Here is a 21,480-nt window from a genome sequence, read left to right on the forward strand (position 1 = left end):
ACACGGAGAGAAAAATCTAGCTTTAATAGTATGACACTATACCTATACTAATTTCGCATGGACTATAGTCACGCTTCAAACGCATGAAAACATACCGAGAAACCATGGTGAAGCGTGGACCCATGGTTTTTGGGTATGAATTCATGCGTTTGAAGCGTGACTATAGTCATGCGAAATTAGTATAGGTAGTGTCATACTATTAAAGCTAGATTTTTCTCTCCGTGCAGTGTTCGTATTATTTTTGAGCAACTATCTTTTAAGGACATTTGAACCATTATGAGGTCAGTTTTAGCAGACATTCTTTGCACAATCTGTAACGTCATACTGATTAAAAATGCCCTTAATACGCAATTTCACTGTAAAAATTAAGTATCTTAAAAGTGACTACAAAGTTACTTAATAAAATATCTTTAAGATGTTTAGGCCAGAAACATCTTAAAATAAGATGTTGTAAGTAACCTTGTAGTCACTTTTAAGATACTTCTTTTTGCAGTGATTCTCTAAGGATATCAAAATTGAGACAAAAAACGAATCAAATTTTGATATCCTTAGATAAACTGTGTAAAATTTCTGAAAAAAATTTACGTATATAGATGAAAATTAGAAACGAAGAAATCCTTTTCGGTTTTTTGTGATGGAACATGTTTCGACGACCATAACAATTGATATAATTCAAACAAAAAGAATAATTCTCAAAACGTTTATACAAATTAACATTATTATTATTATTATTATTATTATTATTTAGACACATTGCTAAGGCATATATATATAATAGTCGTATAATAATCAGGTTTTTGTATAGCTAAACAAACTTTCACTAAACATTTCAAATTTCAACTGTTTTCTTATTAATTCAGAATTGATAAAGAAAAATTTTGATCTACTCCAATATGTCCGTATAATATATATTAAAGATTAATATCTCCGGATAAATAATTATTAAGGTCATAATAAACATGAAGAAAAGTATCTTCCAGGCTCATTTTCAGCGTAGTAAAATCCGGTTTCGATGTCATTGACTTTATTTTTGTTTCAAAACTTTTTTCCTAATGTGTATATTTTCAAAAGTAATGCGCCTTCAATTTATAAATGCAATTAAATTTTCTTTTATCAAATATTAATTGCGCAAATTAACTTATTTTTTTTTACATATAATTTATTATATTCACATGAATTTATAAAACAAAAAAAAATAAATACGAACGCGTGGATGTAAAACAGTAAATATTTTTGTTTATCATAAATAGTGATAATGGATATTAATTTTTTCGGCGTAGGTTTCATTATGCTTTTTCCTTAATAGTTATTGCGCTCTCTAAGTCTGAATTGACGGAATTTTACTGATTTTCAGCGATAAGTATGCTAGTAATTTCAAATAGCATATGCTTTTTGGTTAATCGCTAATAATCGCTAATTAATTAGTTTTCACTGATGATTTTTAGTTAGATTTAGTGAAATTTCATTAACTCACAGAGTAAGGATGTTAAGATGTCACTCACTGTATTATTATTTTTCAGAGAAAATAACATTTCTCCTGCAATAATAGCCTATAGTATTCGTGTGTGGTCATTATGTCATCAGAAAATTGTATGAAATTTAAAACTAAATAACAGCAACATTGTTGGTGAAGCGTTAATGATTCGACCAGTCAAGTGTCAATGCTGGTATCCGCATACAATGTGGCGCAACGCTTGCCACTATTTTTACATACTGCGTCGTGGGTCATAATTCGGGCCATCAGAAAAGCAGTGAGAACATATATATTTCCACTGTAACAGTAGAATTCAGGGTCGGATTTGTTAAATTATTTTCAAATCAACATCTATTATGATTTCTCGTAGAAAAAATAATCGTAAAACAAATCCAAAAATATTGGAATGCAGTATACTATAATATGATAATACATGTTACACCTAGAGAAATGATTTATTTGAATTAAATAAAATTTATTTCAAACAAATAAAAAAGGATATTTGTCACAGAACCAACTAAACTTTTATTTAGCTCAAATAATATTTTTTATTTGAATTAATATATTTCGTTTAAATATCCATTTTTATTTAAATGAAAAAAATTTTATATTTTCTTTAAATATATTTTATATTTAGAACAAATAAAAAACACTTTTCATTTTAATAAATCCTGTAAGCATTCTAAAATATTAAAATTCACTTATAACCTTCAAATAAATTTAACAATCACAATCACTAATGGAACTTTTAATATTCATTAAAATAAATGTTTATTTTTATAAGAATATTTGTTAAATAAAGTCAGGTTTTTTTATTGTTAGTCATTTTACTTTACTTTTTCACTTCATATGTAAAAGTCCACTGTCACATTTTTCTCACAAAATCTCAAATAAGACACTAAAATGTAAATGAAATCACATACAAATCTGTTACTTTGTACTAATTAAAATTTTCACTTAAAAAGAAAAATTCTGTACTTAAATCAATTAAATTTGTTAACTATTCATGATGAATAAACCTCTTATAATTGTACGCGTTAAACTGTTAAAAGCAAAACATCTTATTGTTTTACTATAGCAATGCAATATGCGCAGGCGTCTACTTATAAGTCAAACAAACATTTATTTGAATCAAATATATTTTTTATTTGCTACAAATATACTATTTCATAAATTGCAAATATATTTCTTTATTTTAGATTAATTAGTGCATTTATTTGAAATAAATATTAGTTTATTTATTTTAAATAAAATATTTATTTGCAACAAATAAATTTTTCTTAAATATACACTTTTAGTTAAAATAAATAACTTTTTTCTCTGGGTGTACAGCAATAGAAAGTGTCATACTGTTTGAACTTTGATCAATCTGTCTTGAGTTGTTGTCTGCATTCCAAAAAATCACAAGTTTTTTCATTTATTTCTTTTGAAATTTATCCATTTTCTCATTTGCCTTGTTTTGTTTTAAGCCTGATTTCGACTGAAACAATTTATTTTAGTCAATTTTATTCAGTATTGATTGAGGTTCATATTAGGAAATTAATCGTAAAACCTTAAATTGTTCTGCTTTTATTTTAAGCCCAAAAAAAGTTGAATTTCTGAGAACATGTTTGCTGTTGTTTTAAGACTGTTTTACAGTGTATGTATTGGGATTTTTATTCTTTTTACGATTTTACTGTAAATATGTTTCGTTTTGTCAGTGACGATTATTAAGTCATGCTTTATCTTACCATTGAACCTAATTTTCGTAATACTCTTGTCAGTTGCTATTAAAACTTTATGTATAGTAGGTATAATGAGCCTATCAGAACTTAAAGTGTTAATAAAGTAATAAAAACTTTACACATTGCAATGCGTTGTTAGAGTATCGTTGTTCTTTTTAAATTAAATTTCACTTAAATAGTGTCAATAGTGTACAGACTGTCTGTAAAGTATAAAAAAGTACACATTAGTTAAACAAAAATGGACTAAAATATAAAGTGAAATCCAGAAGGTATGTACTTAGAGAATGTCTACTTGAGACTGCTTAATTTTTCAAGTATTTACAAAATTGCCTTCATCACTGGTTTCTGCATCTGTCGGCAGTCGTGACTGTTCGCGTCTTGGCTAAAGTTGTCAGTTCAGTTTGGTTCGATCCGATGTATGTACCTCTACTTGCCCTTGCTTTTCTTCAACTGAAAGACAAGTTCTCTGTTAATGCTAAAATCTCTGTTCATTCTTTTTTTGAAATACTATTTCCGATTGCATTTGATTTTGTAATTTTACAAATCTTATTTATTTATTCACAAAGTGTAAAAGACGACACGAAGCCATCAAAGCTTTTTAAACCTTATCTTAATCACCAGTTTCAAAAGATGCTACCAGTTGAATATTAATATCCACTTTGCATGACGAAGATTACTGACAATGTGATCTCATGTATAGAGTCCTTTTCTCCGTGTCCTTTTGCATTTACAAAGATGCATATAATAGGAGAATCTTGTTATAATTAGATGAATGCAATGTATGTAATTTCTTCACTGGAAAAGAGTATCTCAAACTTATAACCTATAATTTAGGTATAAAAGTGCAAATTATACTTTAATAATCACAATTAATCGAGAGAATATAATCAAAAGTAAATTTTTCCGATTAGTTGAATTTAATTTCATATAAATAATTACTGAAAGATTTAAAGATTGAATTGATTTTTGAGTTGATTTGAAGTTAGACTATTTTAAAGAGTTAATAGAAAGATTTTCCTTGTCAGTAAACCTGTAAGTCCGTTAGAGTTGACCGCGAGCAGTGAAATTTACTTTTCACGTTATTTTTACTGCAGACCCCATTTGAGTTGTACTGCTGCATTTTCCAGCATCTCTTTTCTTCTTTCTTTTTTCTTTTCCTTTTTTGCTTCTTTTTCATCCCGATCTGCTTCTTGGTGCTTCAACCACCACTCCCCGTCTCTTATACCGATAACCTGAAGTCATCCCGTTCCACCTACTTTGGAGCCGGTACCAAGACCCGTGAAAGTTTTTCTTGCCACTTCTCTCAGACCGATACCTTATTGCGGTTTGTACGCAAAGATGCGAATCTACCGGTTCAGAGTACATCAGATTTTTCTTGCTGATAAAATGAGAACTTAAAAATATATAAGAAAATATACTTTTTAATTAATCAATTAAAGATTCTGTGATAATACTGACTATTATAGTATCTTTCCTTTCGTTGCTTTCATTTTTCAAGTAGTGTCCCACTTATTAAATTTTGATTTTCGAAATTGTTCGAAATTTCAGTAACTGCGATGTATTTTTTACATTATGGATTCGTAGTTCTAGGAAAGAGAGAAATTCGATAAAAATTAGATATTTAAAATGAATTCTAGGATAATGGGAAACTCGACGCAATTAGAAAATTAAAAATACATTTTAACGAGTAGCTTTTAGGTAATATTTATTAATTGACATACATTTTTTTTACTTTATTATAAGTGACAAGGAGTAGAATTTGTAATTTCTTTTTTAACAAATTTGACAACATTACTATGTATCTATTGCTAATTTTCATTTAAAAGCGTTAAATTGAAATATATTATTGAAAAGCGTAAAAGAAATTAGTTATTAAACATTAGAATTCAGAATTTATAATTTAATAGAATTGAGAGCTATTCATTTTTTTTGTTCAATATTCATTCATGTTTTACTTACACTTACGTATAATATGACAGAAATCCAAATACATAATTCCACTATGTCATATTTGTTAAGAAGTCTCTTATCTAAATCTAATGCGCAATAAACGTATACTTTTCAGTCAAAGTCATTAGTCCCATTTATCGAAATATTATTATTAAGTAAATGTTATGTCTTAATGATTTTTGTATTTGATACAAATTGTTTTTTAATTTGTACAAAAACCGTCATGACACCAAATATAGTTGACAACTGATATGCTTTGCGGAAATAATAATTTGATTCTAACCTTTTCACTTCTTAGATAACAATGTCCGTAAATTAATTTTGATACTGGATATAAATTCTTAATGGAGAAATGATGAACTAATACATGACATCCTGCGTGGTCATTTCTTTTGTTTATTTACCTTGCCTGGAGCAAGGCCGCGATTTCTTTACTGTAAATTGCGACAGAAGCAAGGTATGCTTTGCGAACACTTAGTATGTACCTTTCTCTGGCTACAATTTCTCGCCGAGAGCGATTTTCTTCTCTTTTGAGGTCTTGATTTTCAATAATTTTTTTAAAATAATGCTAATAACTTTAAAGAAACGAATTTAGAAAGAATGAAAATAATTTAATTTAAAATGAAAAAAAATTGTAGATGATAAATATTACGTGATTAGTATATATAGACTTATTATAAAATCAGTCTACTAAGAAAGGTGATTATAAAGTGCCTTCGCTATATAACTATTTCTCTAAGAATAGTATAACAATATGTTACGAATCACTTGTCTTTTCTTTAGATGCCTCTTTTAAAAATCGTCTGCACGTGATCGCAACAAGCGACTAACGACATCCTGAAGGCGAGGAGAAAAATTCTTTTTACCTTGAAATTTTTCCTGTATATTTACGGCGAGCTATTTTCGTGAACAATTACTTGCCGATAAGCTAGCACTTACTACATCAGTAATACGGTAGATACTGCATAAGTACATGCACGTGACGTAAGATCTACACGCACAGTTACAACGTAACCACAAGCTTATTCACGTAACATACCCTTGACTCCTCTAATGACTATTCCGCGTTTTCATTACGTGTCGTCATATTCGCATCCCCTCAATATCCACCATAAACACCTTGGACTTTATAATCTCGCCCCTAATTATTCAAGGTTGCACATCTGTTGAGGTCTTTAACAACTTTAACAATATTTTCCGAATATTCTGTAAAAAGAGAGTTAAAATTCAATTTCGAACTGGATTCTATCAAATTCCCACTTTTTTCGAGTTAAAGCATAAGAAGTAAAACGTAGAGAAAGGTCCCAACGGGAGTTGAGGATTAACTCTTTTTTTACTAGTTCATCCAGTTTAACTCCCTTTTGGAGTAAATTTTTAACTCGAAAAAGTCTACACCCAAGATGCCTTAATTTTTTCCAGTATAATTACTCTGTTTTGCTTTATTTCTAATCCTATTTTTATAATTATAGTGTAAGACACATATGCATTATTGCTACTTTATTTTAAAAAAATTTTAAACGGTTAATTTTTATAATAGTTTTTAATGTATTTAAATTCCAGTTTAGTCGTCAATTTATTTGAAAACTACAGATAAAAAATTTTTTTATTATACCACGACCCTGAACACAAACTGTGAAGACTTCTATGTATTATTTCCTTGGTCTTTTATATTGAATGTCTGCCTTTACGAGCACTTTATTTTCTCATTGCGATTAATTAGTAAATATTTGCTTCCTTGTGCAAAAGAAATGAAAATTATTGTTCAAGTGAATAAATCAACATAATTATTTTGGTAGATAAGGAAAAAATTGAAAGTACACTATTAATATTATATTGTGGGAGGAGAATAAATTAGTTCATATTTACCAAATTTATAAATTTAAAGAATATTAAAGAATATTAAAGAATTTAAAGAAGAATTTTAAAGAATTTCTTTTTATTGTTGAATTTGCTAAGTTTCATACTAATTCTTTATTTGCTCTAATTAAAAAATATTAAGAGTTCGTAACAAAATTGTACTTTTTATTCAGTAATTAAAATATTCAGCTTTGCACCTATTGTACATTAAACATTATTATCTATGAGGAATGAACCTTATTAATGGGTAAATATAATATATTCAAGATGTTTTTACACTTGTGTCAATAAAAAAAATTGTAGAAAAGAAAATTCAATGCATGGAAGAAAAGTAATAATTTATTTATCATATGCGTTATTATTGCTTATAGATTTTAAAGTATCTTTAAAATATTTTCAATATTCAATTCAAGTTTGGTAATTTATGATCAGGAAAATATGAAATCAATTTTTCTCAACTATAGATATATTTATCTAAAATCTTGCGCACTGATGCATATTATGTTAATCCAACAAAAAAAGTATATTTCATTCCAGAGGGTATCAAAAACAGTTGAAATAGTGTCTTAGGCTACGCTGTTGATTTTTACACTCACTAAAATCAGAGTAACGAAATTTCTAATCTAATCCTTTTCGTCATATGTACTTTACAAATTCATTCGACCTTCTACAGCTGTCATAGATGCGACCCTGAAACAATCAATTTATCCATAGTGACGATGTAATCGATTGCAAACATGTTGAATGCATCCGATTGAATTCTATTTACCTGTGTTTATTAACATTCAATATACTTATAATCGTTGTACTATTATGAAGTTTTATGCAATTAGTTTTTGCTGCTGCACGTCTTTGAAATTTTATTTTATTCTTATGTCAAGACTAATAATGTAATCTCGGTATTTATAGTTTTCGTAATTCGGAAAATGCGTATTTTCAAAAAAATAGTCCACATATTTAATTTGAAGTTAATAATTTTTCGCTTGAATTATTAAATTAGGAGCCACTGCACGGAGAAAAATTTTCTGTTAATGTTTACAATAGTCGAACAGTACTGCTCGGATATGTGACCACTTTTCGTAATGCCTAAAGTAGCTTCGTTGTAACAATTCTGTAAGTCGAACGTACTCATTAAAAATTTATTTGAAATAAATACGAACTAAATATGAGTTAGCACAAAGTCTATGTGACTGATTACAATAGTCTACACTCTAAATCTGAATCAGTGAAAATTTCACTGATTTCAATTCAGTGGCCCAGTTTTCTTTAATTCATCAGTGGGATTTCACTGACAATCAGTGGTTTTTACTGATTCTCAGTGAAATTCCACTGATTCATCAAAGATAACTAGGCCACTGAATTGAAATTAGTGAAATTTTCACTGATTCAGATTTAGAGTGTACGTTAAAAGGAAATCTTGGATTCTATCCACATTTGCAGCAATCTAAGGGAATCAGTGATACAGTCTGTAGTAGTCTTTACAACAGGACTATTGTAAAATAAGGTGACCGCGGCCGCCTTGCCTTCTTATTTTACTATAGTTCTTCGTAAAGACTACTATTGCTATATTTCTGATTACAAATGACTGTTGTAAAGTTAAAAAAGAAAATTTTCAACTAAAATAAAATTTTTTTGTATTTCATGACTTCTAATCATGTATTGCACATCAATTTCACTCTTCCAAGACTACTCACTTCAAGTTTAATTATATTATTAAACTAGACAATTTCACTAAACCCTAAGTACATAAATCTAACTTAAATACTAAACGCATAACATAATAACGATCGCTATTTACACATATTTATACATGACTTAAACTTCCTTATAATTATACTAACTGCTATGAAAGTTCACCGCTTGCGAGAAAGACTTATACACTTTAAATGTAAAAAAATCACTTAGTTCTCAATAATTAATACAATTATTGTTCATTGTTAGTCTTTAATATTGTAAGGTCTATTTTTTATTACATTTCCATAGTGAAAATTTTTTTTTCTAACACACGCACCGAAGGTACCTACAAGATTTTTTGCATGTATAAATTGTTATATAATTTACACAACTTACGTAAGTTACGTAAATAACAAAAGTAAGTTACATAAATAAGTAAGTTAACTTGCGTAAATTACGTAAATAATGTATGATACGTAAAAATATAAGTTACGTAAATAACGTAAGTTGCACTTACGTAAATAACTTAAGTTACTAATGGACGAATTATTGTAAATTGAACTAATTAGGTAACTTACGTACTTTACGCAAGTCATGAATTACAAAAAAAAATTATTTTAGTTGAAAATTTTCTTTTTTTACTTTACAACAGTCATTTGTAATCAGAAATATAGCAATAGTAGTCTTTACGAAGAACTATAGTAAAATAAGAAGGCAAGGCAGCCGCGGTCACCTTATTTTACAATAGTCCTGTTGTAAAGGCTACTACAGTCTGTATCACTGATTCCCTTAGACCGCTACAAATGTGAACAGAATCCAAGATTTCCTTTTAACGTAGACTATTGTAATTATAACAAGTCTCTGCGTGAATGCCTACAGTACCCTTTCTGAACCTGTACATCTAAACTATTAATGATTCCAAAAAATAAATTTCAACACGATTAATACAGTGTTTGGATTCATTAAAGTAACTATAGTAATCGCTCCTACTAAATTCTTAATAAATTACATAGTTTTCGTAATCATTACAAAAAGTGGTCACATATCCGAGCTGTAATATAGACTATTGTAATCATTACGAAAGAAATTTTCTCCGTGTGTTATTAATTTAGGAAGATATTTTTGAAACATACAGCAATATTTTCCGCTTTTGGTGACCGCATGTCTTGGCCACTATTCAGCACGTTGAATCTGCTTTAGCTGGAGCTGGTATTTCAGGCTCATATTTGGAAGTGGTTTTTAAGTTTGCACATAAGCAACAGTTTCGTACAGGAACGAATTGAATCAATGTGAATGTAATATCGATATATTACATTCACACTGACTCAATTCGACCCAATCTGATCCCCAGATTTGAGGCAATGACCTCGCGTGCCATTTAGTCTTCCTTCTCAGTCTCCTCAATCTTCGTGGACTTTATTCTTGAAGCGCCCAGAATCTGGACCCTTATAGCTTCACAGGGTGATCATTCTTTATCTTTTCATATTTTTACTTCGTCACCATTTGTAATTGTTTTTTGCTTTCTAGCAATTTTGCATCTACTGTCTGAATTTTTACTCTAAAAAACCTTTTTGACGAGACAAATTTACTCCAAAAAGTAATTGTTCATTTATTATTTATTTTTTTATCTTTTTAATGTAAAGTTTAATGTAATGTTGATTGCTAAAATCAGTGAAATGTCATTGATTACCAATGAAACTTTCACTATAAAAAGTGTGAGTCGATAAAATATTTCATTGATTTCATGTATATAGTGAAAGTTTTAACCATTATCCAGTGACATATTTTACTGATTTTTAATGAAACTTTACTGTATGCCACACATGCTTGTATATTGTGGAAAAATTCGACTTGCATTTCATTATTATTTATATATTAACTGGTCAATTTTATAAGTCTCGTGATACAAATAAAGTATGTGTAATATACGTTCCTAGAAGAAAGTTAATAGTATCACGAAAGAAGGAAGATAATCGAGCTTCTAGTGAAATATAATCTTTTAGTTGCATTACCACTGCCTGAAATGACGAGAAATTCTAGACAGTGCGTAAGTTTTGATCAATTACACAATCAGCATTTCATGAAAAGTTCTTATGTTGATCAAGTATATTCAATTACATTAAACTTGTACATAGACAATTTTTTCAACTTCTAATGTTTGAAAAATGAGAAAAATTTGATTGAAATTTCGTGCAATCGAACCAATATGGATGGTTTGCCTTTAATCGGAAAAAAAGTATATATTGATCGGAAGAGAATTTTTATATTATCTTGGGTCGACGCATTTTGAAATGCAGGAATATATATTCTTTAGTTGCACGTGGATACTGGAATTAGATTTGGTTTTAAAGTATAAAAGTAGGACATTTCTCCTGGGTTAAACTATTCCCAACTCGATTTTATATGCAGGCCTTTGGAACGCACAAAAAACTTTTTGCTTATTTTTTTAATCAAAATATAAAATGCCAACTTATTATATAACATATATGCATTTTGCGCGCACATGTTGATGAAGTTATTTCAAATACTTAATTGCAGTGCGGTAGTTTCTTATCATTATTACATCATGTAGAAAAAATATGTAAATATTGGAGCTATATATTCGTTTAGACTTTGCGTATGCGTAGTAGCTAATTTTCAAAGATAAATGTTAATTTATATAGTTATAATATACTTGACCTTTAAATTAAAGTTTATGATTACAAGTTTCTGTATGCATTGGACCGAGCACGAGTGCTATGCACCGTATATGTATATACTTGAATTCATAATCGTACATACATTTCCTAACACTATATAGTTTCTCGATAACAAGCAACAGGTCGTTTGAATTTGCCGTGAAAAGGTGTTAAGGGTTTCTCTCCGCATAATTTCAAACATAGACCTACATGTAGGTATTCTTAAAATAATTTAAGTGAAATTTAAAAATTTATTCAAATGTAAAGAAGAAAAGGTGCAAATAAGTTAAACATTAGCGCAGGTGTAATTGCTTTAACTATTTAGCTGTCTCATTACTTATTTTTCTTCATAGAGATATCTATACTTGAATTTATTTAACTCCATATCCAAAAGAGTATTTATTTCAATTTTTAAATGATAAGGTTAACAAACATTTTTAATGTTGTTGTTGTTATTATTTTTTTTCAATTTTTTCTGAAATTTTTAACACTTTCTCAGAAAAAAATTTATTTCAGATTATTATTTTTATTGAACGCAAGTGAATAGACTGAAATGAAAATATTAGTAGACAAATGTAACATCAGTGACAACTAATGTTTAAACAAACCAACATGTGGGTTAAGTAAATGAACCCTTTTTACTACTGTAGATTTCAAGATTAGTAAAACCAAGCTTAGTTTATATCAGATGATCCACAAGTTTTGAACGTTCAGATGAACGAAATATTTTGTACCTATTAAAAATATTTTCATAAATTACTGAATTGAATAAAAATTTAAAACATAGATTCTACATTTAAAAACTTTAAAAATTAATTTTTTTGATAGTGACTCAAAAATATTGTAATAAAAATTGAATTTGAAGAAGAAATAAATAAATTTCGTTCATTTGAACGAATTTCTGATACCATCATCATATCTATGCAGACAAGTGGAAATATTAGTCACACATTTATGCTTTTATAAAAAGAACGTAAGCGGATATTTAAATAAAATAAATTAATCGTTTATTTGTATAAATTATTCTTGAATATTTTATTGTCAATAGTTGAATCCCAAGTTAAAAGTAAATCTCAATGACAGTGTTAAATTTTATTTGTCGAATTTAAGTTACAACAGAACTCATTTTATAATTTCTTTGCAGATAGTTATAATTTTTTTTACAAATCGGTTAAAGTATATTTTTTCTGGAGATTTCTAATTGAGCTTAACTTTAATTAATACAAGTATACTTTTATATGAAATGTTGCTCAAAACTCTATAGAATTTCGAGCAATATTTCTGAAGATTGAGGAATTTTCATAAGGAATGTTGGCATTGTACCTTGTACATGGTTTCATCTCGAGATGAATTTTCTTAGAATCACGAACATCCTGAGGGTCCAGGGTCGCTTTATTTGGTCCTCATCGTTTTGCATACCTTCATCTGACACGCAAGTCTATTCTTGCGCGCTTTTCACTTGAACCAACAATATTTAAGAAATCTTTGTGGACCATGCGACTGTAATTTCATTAACATTATGAGCATATTTACCATATTCTTCAATAGCTTTCGCATTTATCAGATTACTCACTACTCTTATTCATCTTTTTAACTAATTAAATAAGTCATTTAAGTAGTTGAAATATTTTTAATTAATTAAAGAAATTTTACAAATACAACATTTACAATTTTGCACATAATATTAACAATTTTTTTTCTTATCTCTGTTTCAGGTATGTCTGCATTTCAATGTACTTTCAACTACTTGGTAAGCAAAATAATTGTTATAATATTTTTAAAAAGTTTATACGCTCTTTTGAATTTGAATGGTTTAGTGAGTAATTGAACTGATTGAGAACTAGGAGAATATTTATGCGGTGAAGTATTATTGGCATATTAACGTCAAGGTACAAAATTAGTACAACTGTTTGCCAAGATTGTACATTGTCTAGTCTCTAAAGTAGTGAACTACAAACCGTGAGCCAATGGACCAATCACAGGTTGTCATGAAAGAGGCACGACCGACCGAATAGCATAATAGCTCTCATGAAGTGCTTCTCGTTCTCCCCCCTTCATCTGTAGTTTTCATTTAGAGACATTTCTATATACATATCCCGTTTACTATATGCGAACCTCGGGATTCACGCTTAACCGGGGTCAAAGTCACTCGTTAATTTGACCAATTTCACTACTAAGTGACCTTGAACAAGTGTTTCTTTATATTACCCCTAGGGTGTCATCAAACACTTTAGACAGCATATGCTTTTTAATATACACTCGGTGAAAAAATTGTTCCTTTACTTTTCCTCGCAGTTTCTTTACTGTATGAAAAGTATAATTTACAGTTGATAATTTTTTAAGATGTGGCTCAATAAGATGTCATGTAGGCCTGATATCCTAAAATTGATTTTAACAGTTGACATTATATACTTCTTGAGCACCCTACAGTTTTTTTTACCCGCATTTGTATTACTAATGTCAACACGTCATTTTTTTATATGTTCATATATATAAAAAAATAATTTTGTACATTTCTACCTAATATTTACTAGAATTTTTGTAGGAATTCAATTTAATTGTTCTAGTGAAATTCTATAGAAGTTGACAAACTCAGCCAGCACAGATAGTCCCCTTTTCTGATGATTTGTCCCTTTTTTCACCTTTTTCTAATCCAAAATAAAGAAAAACTTTCTTTTTTCTTTCTCTTTTTTGAAATCTTTTTCAAAATGTAATCGCATAAAATTTATACTCAATGTTTATATATATGTGACGCGTTCCCAAGAAAGGTACCTAAGAAGGAAAAAATTTGAGGTTATGTTTTAAATTTTTTGAGTAAAAATACAGAAAGAGAATCAATTATTAATAAAAAATTGTTGGTTTTCAAGTTTTTATTATATTCAAAATATTCAATTAATATTGGTTTAAAATTCAAATAATTAAAAATGAACTTTTAATCAAGATAAATCTAACTCGAACCCAACCTATAATTCGTTTGCTTCTTAGATACCTTTCTTCGGGTCGCGTCACATATAATTCAGTGCGTTTTATTTTTTATTTAGATTATCAACATCACAACATAATATAAATACGTTTTTTATGTTAATGATTAAAATAATAGGAGAATTTTATAAATTTTAAGGTGGTTCATTCAACAGAATGCAGACCTCTAGAAAAATAATTAATTAATATTTAAATAATTCGAATACTATTATTAATAGTTTTTTCTAGAAAAACAAAAATATCAATTTTTGAGAAAGAAATTGTCAATTAAAATATTTATCTATTTTTATACCATTTATAGACATGATCCAAATTTTTTTGTTATATTGCCTTGCTCTATAATATATTTTTAAATATTTACTTTTTTTGAAAAAATAAGCATATTTTCAACATTTTTTTTTGAAGAAAATAGGGAAAGAACTATCGTAAAATTATTACTTGGAAATTATTTAATGAATAATTTTACTTAAATCTTTCAAAATTAATTGAATTTTAAAATAGTAGGTACAATTTTAGGTACAATTAAAGAAATTCGTAAATAAATGTTATTTTCTATCAAATAATCTAAAACAGTAAGAAATTTGAGTAGTAATACATTGTTAATATAATTTTTAACACATTTTAATTTGTAGTTTGGTATATTTTTTGTCCCCTTTTTGAAGAAAAAAATTCCCCTTTTCACCTTTTTTGAGGATTACTGTGATGCTTATAATTCAAAAGCAAAACGTCAGTCACTAATTGAAATTAGTAAATGTTGTTGCTACAAAATTTAGAGAGTGGGACGGCAGACTAATAGTCTGAAAAAGTGAATATTCTAATTTGTGATTTTGCGTCTAGAAGTTAGCAGACAGAATCAGGACAGACACAGGGTCAATGCTACTTTGCCGGTCAGTAACTTATGCGAAACATTCGAATTTAACCCGTTAATGTCGCTTATCGCTAGCACGTGGGTGCGTGTCTGAACAGAGAGTTGTGAATGCCCGTGTCCGATGTATATCTACTGACCTTATGTCTATACACTCCCCTCTCTATTTTTACTTTTTCGTACTCCAATTTCGTCCTCTTCTCCCGCTCCTAAGTCTTACGAGCGAAACGTCATTTCTTTTTATGTTTTATTTTCAGATGCTTTTACTGTCCTACAACGGAAGAACATGCGTAAGTGACATTGTCGCTTAGGTTTATTTTCGAATACTTTTGCTATAGGAATCTCGACCTTAGTGACATCACTTACCGCTTTAAAGTTTAAAAACTTTTACACTTGACCCAATATAGAAAATCTATAAAATTCTAGGTACTAGAATTCGAATTAATGAAATTTAGAGTTCTGGTTTGTAAATATTTTCAAAAAGCAAAAAAAAAAAAAAATGAAAAAGTTAATTATGTTTGAAACTATGTAAATTTAACCCGATGCATTTTGAATATATCACAGGAAGTGTAAAACTTGAGTTTTTTCTTTTTAAATTTCCATTGTAAAATACGTTTCTCTCTCTCTCTCTCTCTCTCTCTCTCTCTCTCTCTCTCTCTCTCTCTTTTTCTCGTTATCCAACAAGTGTCGTATACAAAGACGGTGAGCATATATTGCTCTCTAAACTTAGATCTACTCATGGGAACTCTGCGCCGTTGTGGCGACTTCGTTCTTCTCTTTTTAACATTATTCCCCTCTCTTTTTCTATTCTCACACAAAGATCTTCGCACTTCTATTTCTATTTCTTGGATCGAAAGTGCGCGTGTGACTAGTCTTGCATAATCATTACACAGTCGCAGTCTTAAGGCCATGACACTCGATTTTTTTCGAGGATGAAAAATTGTTCTTTCAAACCGGAAAAGTTTTTACAATTTTAAGAGATACAATGTGATATCTTGAAAGCGTATTGAAAAATTTGTCCATCCAAAACTTGTTATTAAATTCTTAGTTAGAATTGGTTAGAATTTTGTGATTATTTTGTACTAATTTTTTTTTTTTTTTTTTCTTGTTAAATAAATTTTTTTGACCCAAGGCTCTGAGCGGGAAAATTTTTTCTAAATTAGTTTTTGATTTCATAGTATACTGCGCATTTTGAAAGTTGGTAAAACTCTTGACGTCATTAGCTTTTTATATCACTCGTAAAGAGAAATTCAAAAGATGCGAGTAGGTGAAATACAGAAGACGGGAGTGTATTTTTGAAAATTAGAGAAGTTAAAAATGTCTCGAATAATAAATAATCTAATGGGCAAATGTTGATGTCAATTTGCGGTGTTAAAATATACATTATACGATGGTTCGAACAAGCTGTTCTTCACGTCAGTATAGCGCCTTCTGTCGCGGTTCAAGGACCCCCGCCGTCAAATGTTTAATTGGCAATAAACGTACTCGGACGGTAAAAAGAGTCGATTGGTACATACGAATCGTTTAGAGCGGAAATGAGGCGGTTGTGCACCAAAATAGCGAAAATAATCAAACTAAGCTCCTTTTTACACTGCGAAGAGTTTTCTGATAAAATATTTAATATTTGGGTTATAAATTTAAAGAGTCTCACATCCTTATTAAAAAAATTATTACGTTATGTTAATTTCAATGGAACATTACAATATTATAAATTCCAAATCATAAATAATCAATCATTATGTGTAAATTTATTTTCGACTGGTTTTAATGATTTTAATACTCTGTATACATATTACAGTCCGAAAAAACGTGTCATATTTTAAGTCAATAACTTTTGGACCAAATATGACTGAATTTTTTTTTCACTGAACTAATCTTGAATACATAATTGCACATTATCGACAAATCGCGTCTTGCGTAATAATTTTGTATACACAGTTAATGCCTCTTTTCTTGTATTCGCGCAACTATTATAATGAATGAAATTCATATTCGTGCACTGTGGATGATGAATAAATTGTTTCATGCGTTAGAATTTGATGTATAAGTTTCATTAAAATGAATTGCAAGATATAGAATAATATCTATTGGCAAAAGCGCATTTATCTTGTTTCAGAAATACTCGTATGTTTATCGATGACGATGAGATTACTTGCGTAATAAGTGCGCAGTGGCAAATCGTGAATATTGCATTCTTATAATCATAACTCTATTATACAAATGAGGATTTCATTTTAATAAGTTAACAATTTATGTCTTTTCAAGAAGAACGAATATACATTTTTTATCTATACATTACGCGAATTTCGAATATAAAAGTTGTAGTAGTTTTTAGTGAATGAATATTTTTTAAATTTTTAGTTCGTAATATCAGCCCTTTATTTTTGTCTGTATAAACATTTTACAATTTTTCTAAGCATATCAAATGGAGACAAAAAATGTATCAAAAGTGGTGCATGGCAACATTTTTCATACATTTTTTGTCTCCATTTGATATCCTTTGAAAAACTTTCAACTATTTCGTTCTACACTGAAAGAAAAAAATGGAAGGTACAGGCATAATTTAGGTTATATTACCCATATAGCATTGCTGGAATAAAAACAGCCCAACAGTTAGGGTATTTCAACCATACCATTAGAACTAGACGGAAATTTCTAAAGCGCACTAACCTCTTAACCAGATTTCACATTAGTTTCGTTATCGCTCACAAAAGGGGTGCGTGTGATTCTAACATACAGATATTTGAATTACGGAAACCTTATTACAAATTATAGGTTAAGTTTAGTGTTCCTCATTTAACCTAACTATTGAGGTAAAATCAACATTTGGTTTTTCAAAACTTGACAGAAATCCTTAAACGTAACCTAATTCCTAACATACCGAAATTATTTCTTTCAGTGTAATTGAAAAAAAATTAATTAATAATAATCAAAATAAACGAAAAGTTTTAAGATATAATTTATCGAAAAAAAGGAATGTATTTATAATCAAAACTGAATATTTAAAGATGGGAGCAATAATTATCAAAATATAGGTACAGGAACTTTGAAACCAATATCTTTGAATAATGAGTCATTTTAAGTTTTATATTTTCGAAATTATAAAATTGTGTGCTTCCCGGAAATCGAGTCGGAGGAAACGTGTTTTAATTAATACAGCGTATTTAATACAACGTAGTAGTCTGAAAGTGTTGTTAATGCACGTGGAGCATGATGAGCGGTATACTTTGAGTGATTAAAATTACTTACAAGTGCGCAATGAAAGTAAAAAATGGTGACATTCACTGCGCTTGTTTTCATTCACTGATATATTTGCTCGTTACAAATTCATTTTAATACCTTATGGAATAATTTGTGGTTAATTGTAGAATAAGATTTAAAAAAAATCGTTTTTACTTGTAATAAATAGTATTTACATAATAATTATGCTTCGGGAATAAAATTTTTCGCGCAGTGAGAGTTGTTGCAAAAAAATTAGTTTACATTTTGTAAAGGTACATGAAAACTATATATAAATAAAATGCTTGCCCTTTACTGCGCATGATATTCAAGAATTTTACATCTTCTCCCTTTTTTATTGCACATGAATTTTTTCTCCTTTTTTTGCACACATGTTTTGCTTACTATTTGGAAATTAATCATTCGGAAATTTAGCTATTTGCGTATTTTAACTTGCAAATTAAACTTTCTCTTCCTGTCGAAACTTATATATGAACCAACTGCAGTAAAACCAGCTGCGTGTCATTCCATAAAGGACATTAAAATGCCATGCAGAGATTTCTTTTGCATAGCAAATTAATTGCGTTTAGGCATTAATAGACTTTGATTTTTTTTCTGACACTCATGTTTGCGTGCACACTTTTCGTGTTTGGGAAAAATTAAATAAAAACGAAAAGTTTTATAATGAGAAATTAATATTAATCGCATATCTACTTTATTGGAAAATATGATTATTTTTCAGTAATAACCTACTTGTGTGTTCACGTGATTGGACATTGCGAAATGATTAAATAAATCTGTTGATAACTCTCTTTTTCTATAAATGAATCGAATCGCCAATCAAAATCGCTTTATCATCCGATACTTGCTCCAGTTAGGATTTACTCTGGATTAATAATAACGACCTTTTTGTGATAAGAATCTTTTCTGTAGATGATGCTATCGACTTGCAACTTGTCTTGCAGATTATTCGCTCTCTAAACAAAGAATATGTAAATAAAAAATTTATATAAAACGTAATGACATTTTCTTTTCAAAAAAGTCATATATTTGTTTACGATTGAAAACGATTGGATCCAACTACTATAGATAGATAGTAAATTCAATTATTAAAATACAATATCTTCAGTAGCTGCAAGTGTTAGTATTTCTTATTTCAATGAGACATGTCTCTGACTCAAAATATCGTCCCATATGTCACGGCAATGGCTTTGTTTTCTTGCAACACATGTGACGTATGGGGACTTTTTGCAGTACCCTTCTTACATCTATGTTTTGCGGACACTCGAAATTGAACGGCTTATCCGAAATACTGAAATTTATTCCATTTGGCCAAGTGATTCCCACCAAGGGCACATGACGGTACAATCTTCGGGAAATTTCAAAAAAAGCCTACACATGCATCTTCAAGGCAACTTGCACTGCCAAATTTCTTATCCTTAATATATTTCGTAATTTTCTCTGCAAAAGAGGTCGGAAGAACATTTTATTAACTTTTTAGCCACTTTGTTGATAATTTCAAACATCATCACGCAGAACTTGTGTTTTAATGAATGAAAATCTTGACTCACTTTTTCAGAATTAAAAATAATTGCAGAAATTCAATTATTTTCAAAAATTTTTCTCATTTCAATTATTTTCAATATCTAGGTACTATTTTAATAAAATTTTCCGAAAAGAATTCAATTATTTAAAAGAAATTTTAATACATAATATTGTACACAATAACATTTAATTATTTTCATAAATCGATCATCTTTAATTATTATAAAACATGAAAACTCGGAGTCTTCGACTCGGAGCAATCGAGTCGCACTTATGTGAAATTTAGTATAACTATATCAAATATTCAGAATATATTAATTAAATTCTAATATAACTTTATTAAATTTCACATCGCAGTTTTTTTAAAGTTTATAATATTCTTTATATCAAAATTTCGCTTTGTTGCACTTTTTCCCGATTTGTAAAATACTTTTACAAAATTTAATATATATATGTTCTCTCTCCGAGTTTGAAAAAATAATAATAATTAAATATCTATTTAAAAAAGAAGTTATAGATGTTTTCGAATAATTTTACAATTAATGAAATTTGTAAATAAATGTAACAGCACATTTTTTTGAGTAAAATTTTTTCCTTTATTTTCTAAAAATTAAAAAAATTTCAAATTCATTTTCAGTTAAAATTTGTAATAGACAAATAGAATTGAAAAACATTTTTTTCCTTTATTTTTAAAAAACTTTGAATTTAAAACAAAAGCATTCACAAAAAATAACTTCAGAATATGTGAGGGACAGAAAGAATGAATGAATGAAATACGAAGATTATTTATTATAGTTAATAATAATAATTAGTAATTCTCTAATAGAAAATAATTGGGTATTTTAAAACGGTAAATACTTTTTGCCCTCATTATACTTTTCAAAAAAGCGTAAAGTTTCGTGATAATTTCTTCTTTTTATAAAAATGTTATTTTTTCCAAGATTCTCGAAGGAAGGTGCGAAATGTTTTACATTCTTATTCTTACAATATTTGCGATCCTCATTCTCGTGAGAAGGAAATCGGTTTACGCAAGATATTAAACAAGAGACGACCTCGACCTTTGAGTTTTTCAATGACTTTAACGCCGTTTTAATGAACGGATTAAATCAAGCTCGTGTTCAAAGACTCACCCTACTAAACTGACATTATAAATACTTTTAAATAATAACTTTTTTTTCTACATTAATGTCTTTTTAATGTCATATGTATATATTATACGTAACCGCTTCTTTTCATATTAATTTTTCTTCTATTTCTTCTTTTAAAAAAATTATACAATTGATAATTAAATGATTAATATTGAAAAAATGGTACTTTTAATTTTATTATTTTTCTAATTGAATTTGTATTTCCTGTAAGAAGTATTTTCAAGGAATTTTTTCCCATCGACGCATTACTTAATAGTAATGCGTCGATGGGAAAATGTTTCTTTCTGAAAAAGTATTGACATGCAAAAAAAAGACGTGCAGTATAACTTTTGAGGATTCAGTGGAGTAGATTTAAAAACAAATT

General features: G+C 28.6%; 1 protein-coding gene across 1 annotated transcript in view; it reads left to right on the top strand.

Moving 5' to 3' along the window:
• Positions 1-21,480, top strand: part of LOC122500175 (forkhead box protein O-like) — a 155,309-nt gene that overhangs the window by 2,051 nt on the left and 131,778 nt on the right. The window lies entirely within an intron of this gene.

Source organism: Leptopilina heterotoma, unplaced genomic scaffold (genome assembly GCF_015476425.1).
Source record: "Leptopilina heterotoma isolate Lh14 unplaced genomic scaffold, ASM1547642v1 Lhet_182, whole genome shotgun sequence".
In the NCBI taxonomy this organism is placed as follows: Eukaryota; Metazoa; Arthropoda; class Insecta; order Hymenoptera; family Figitidae; genus Leptopilina; species Leptopilina heterotoma.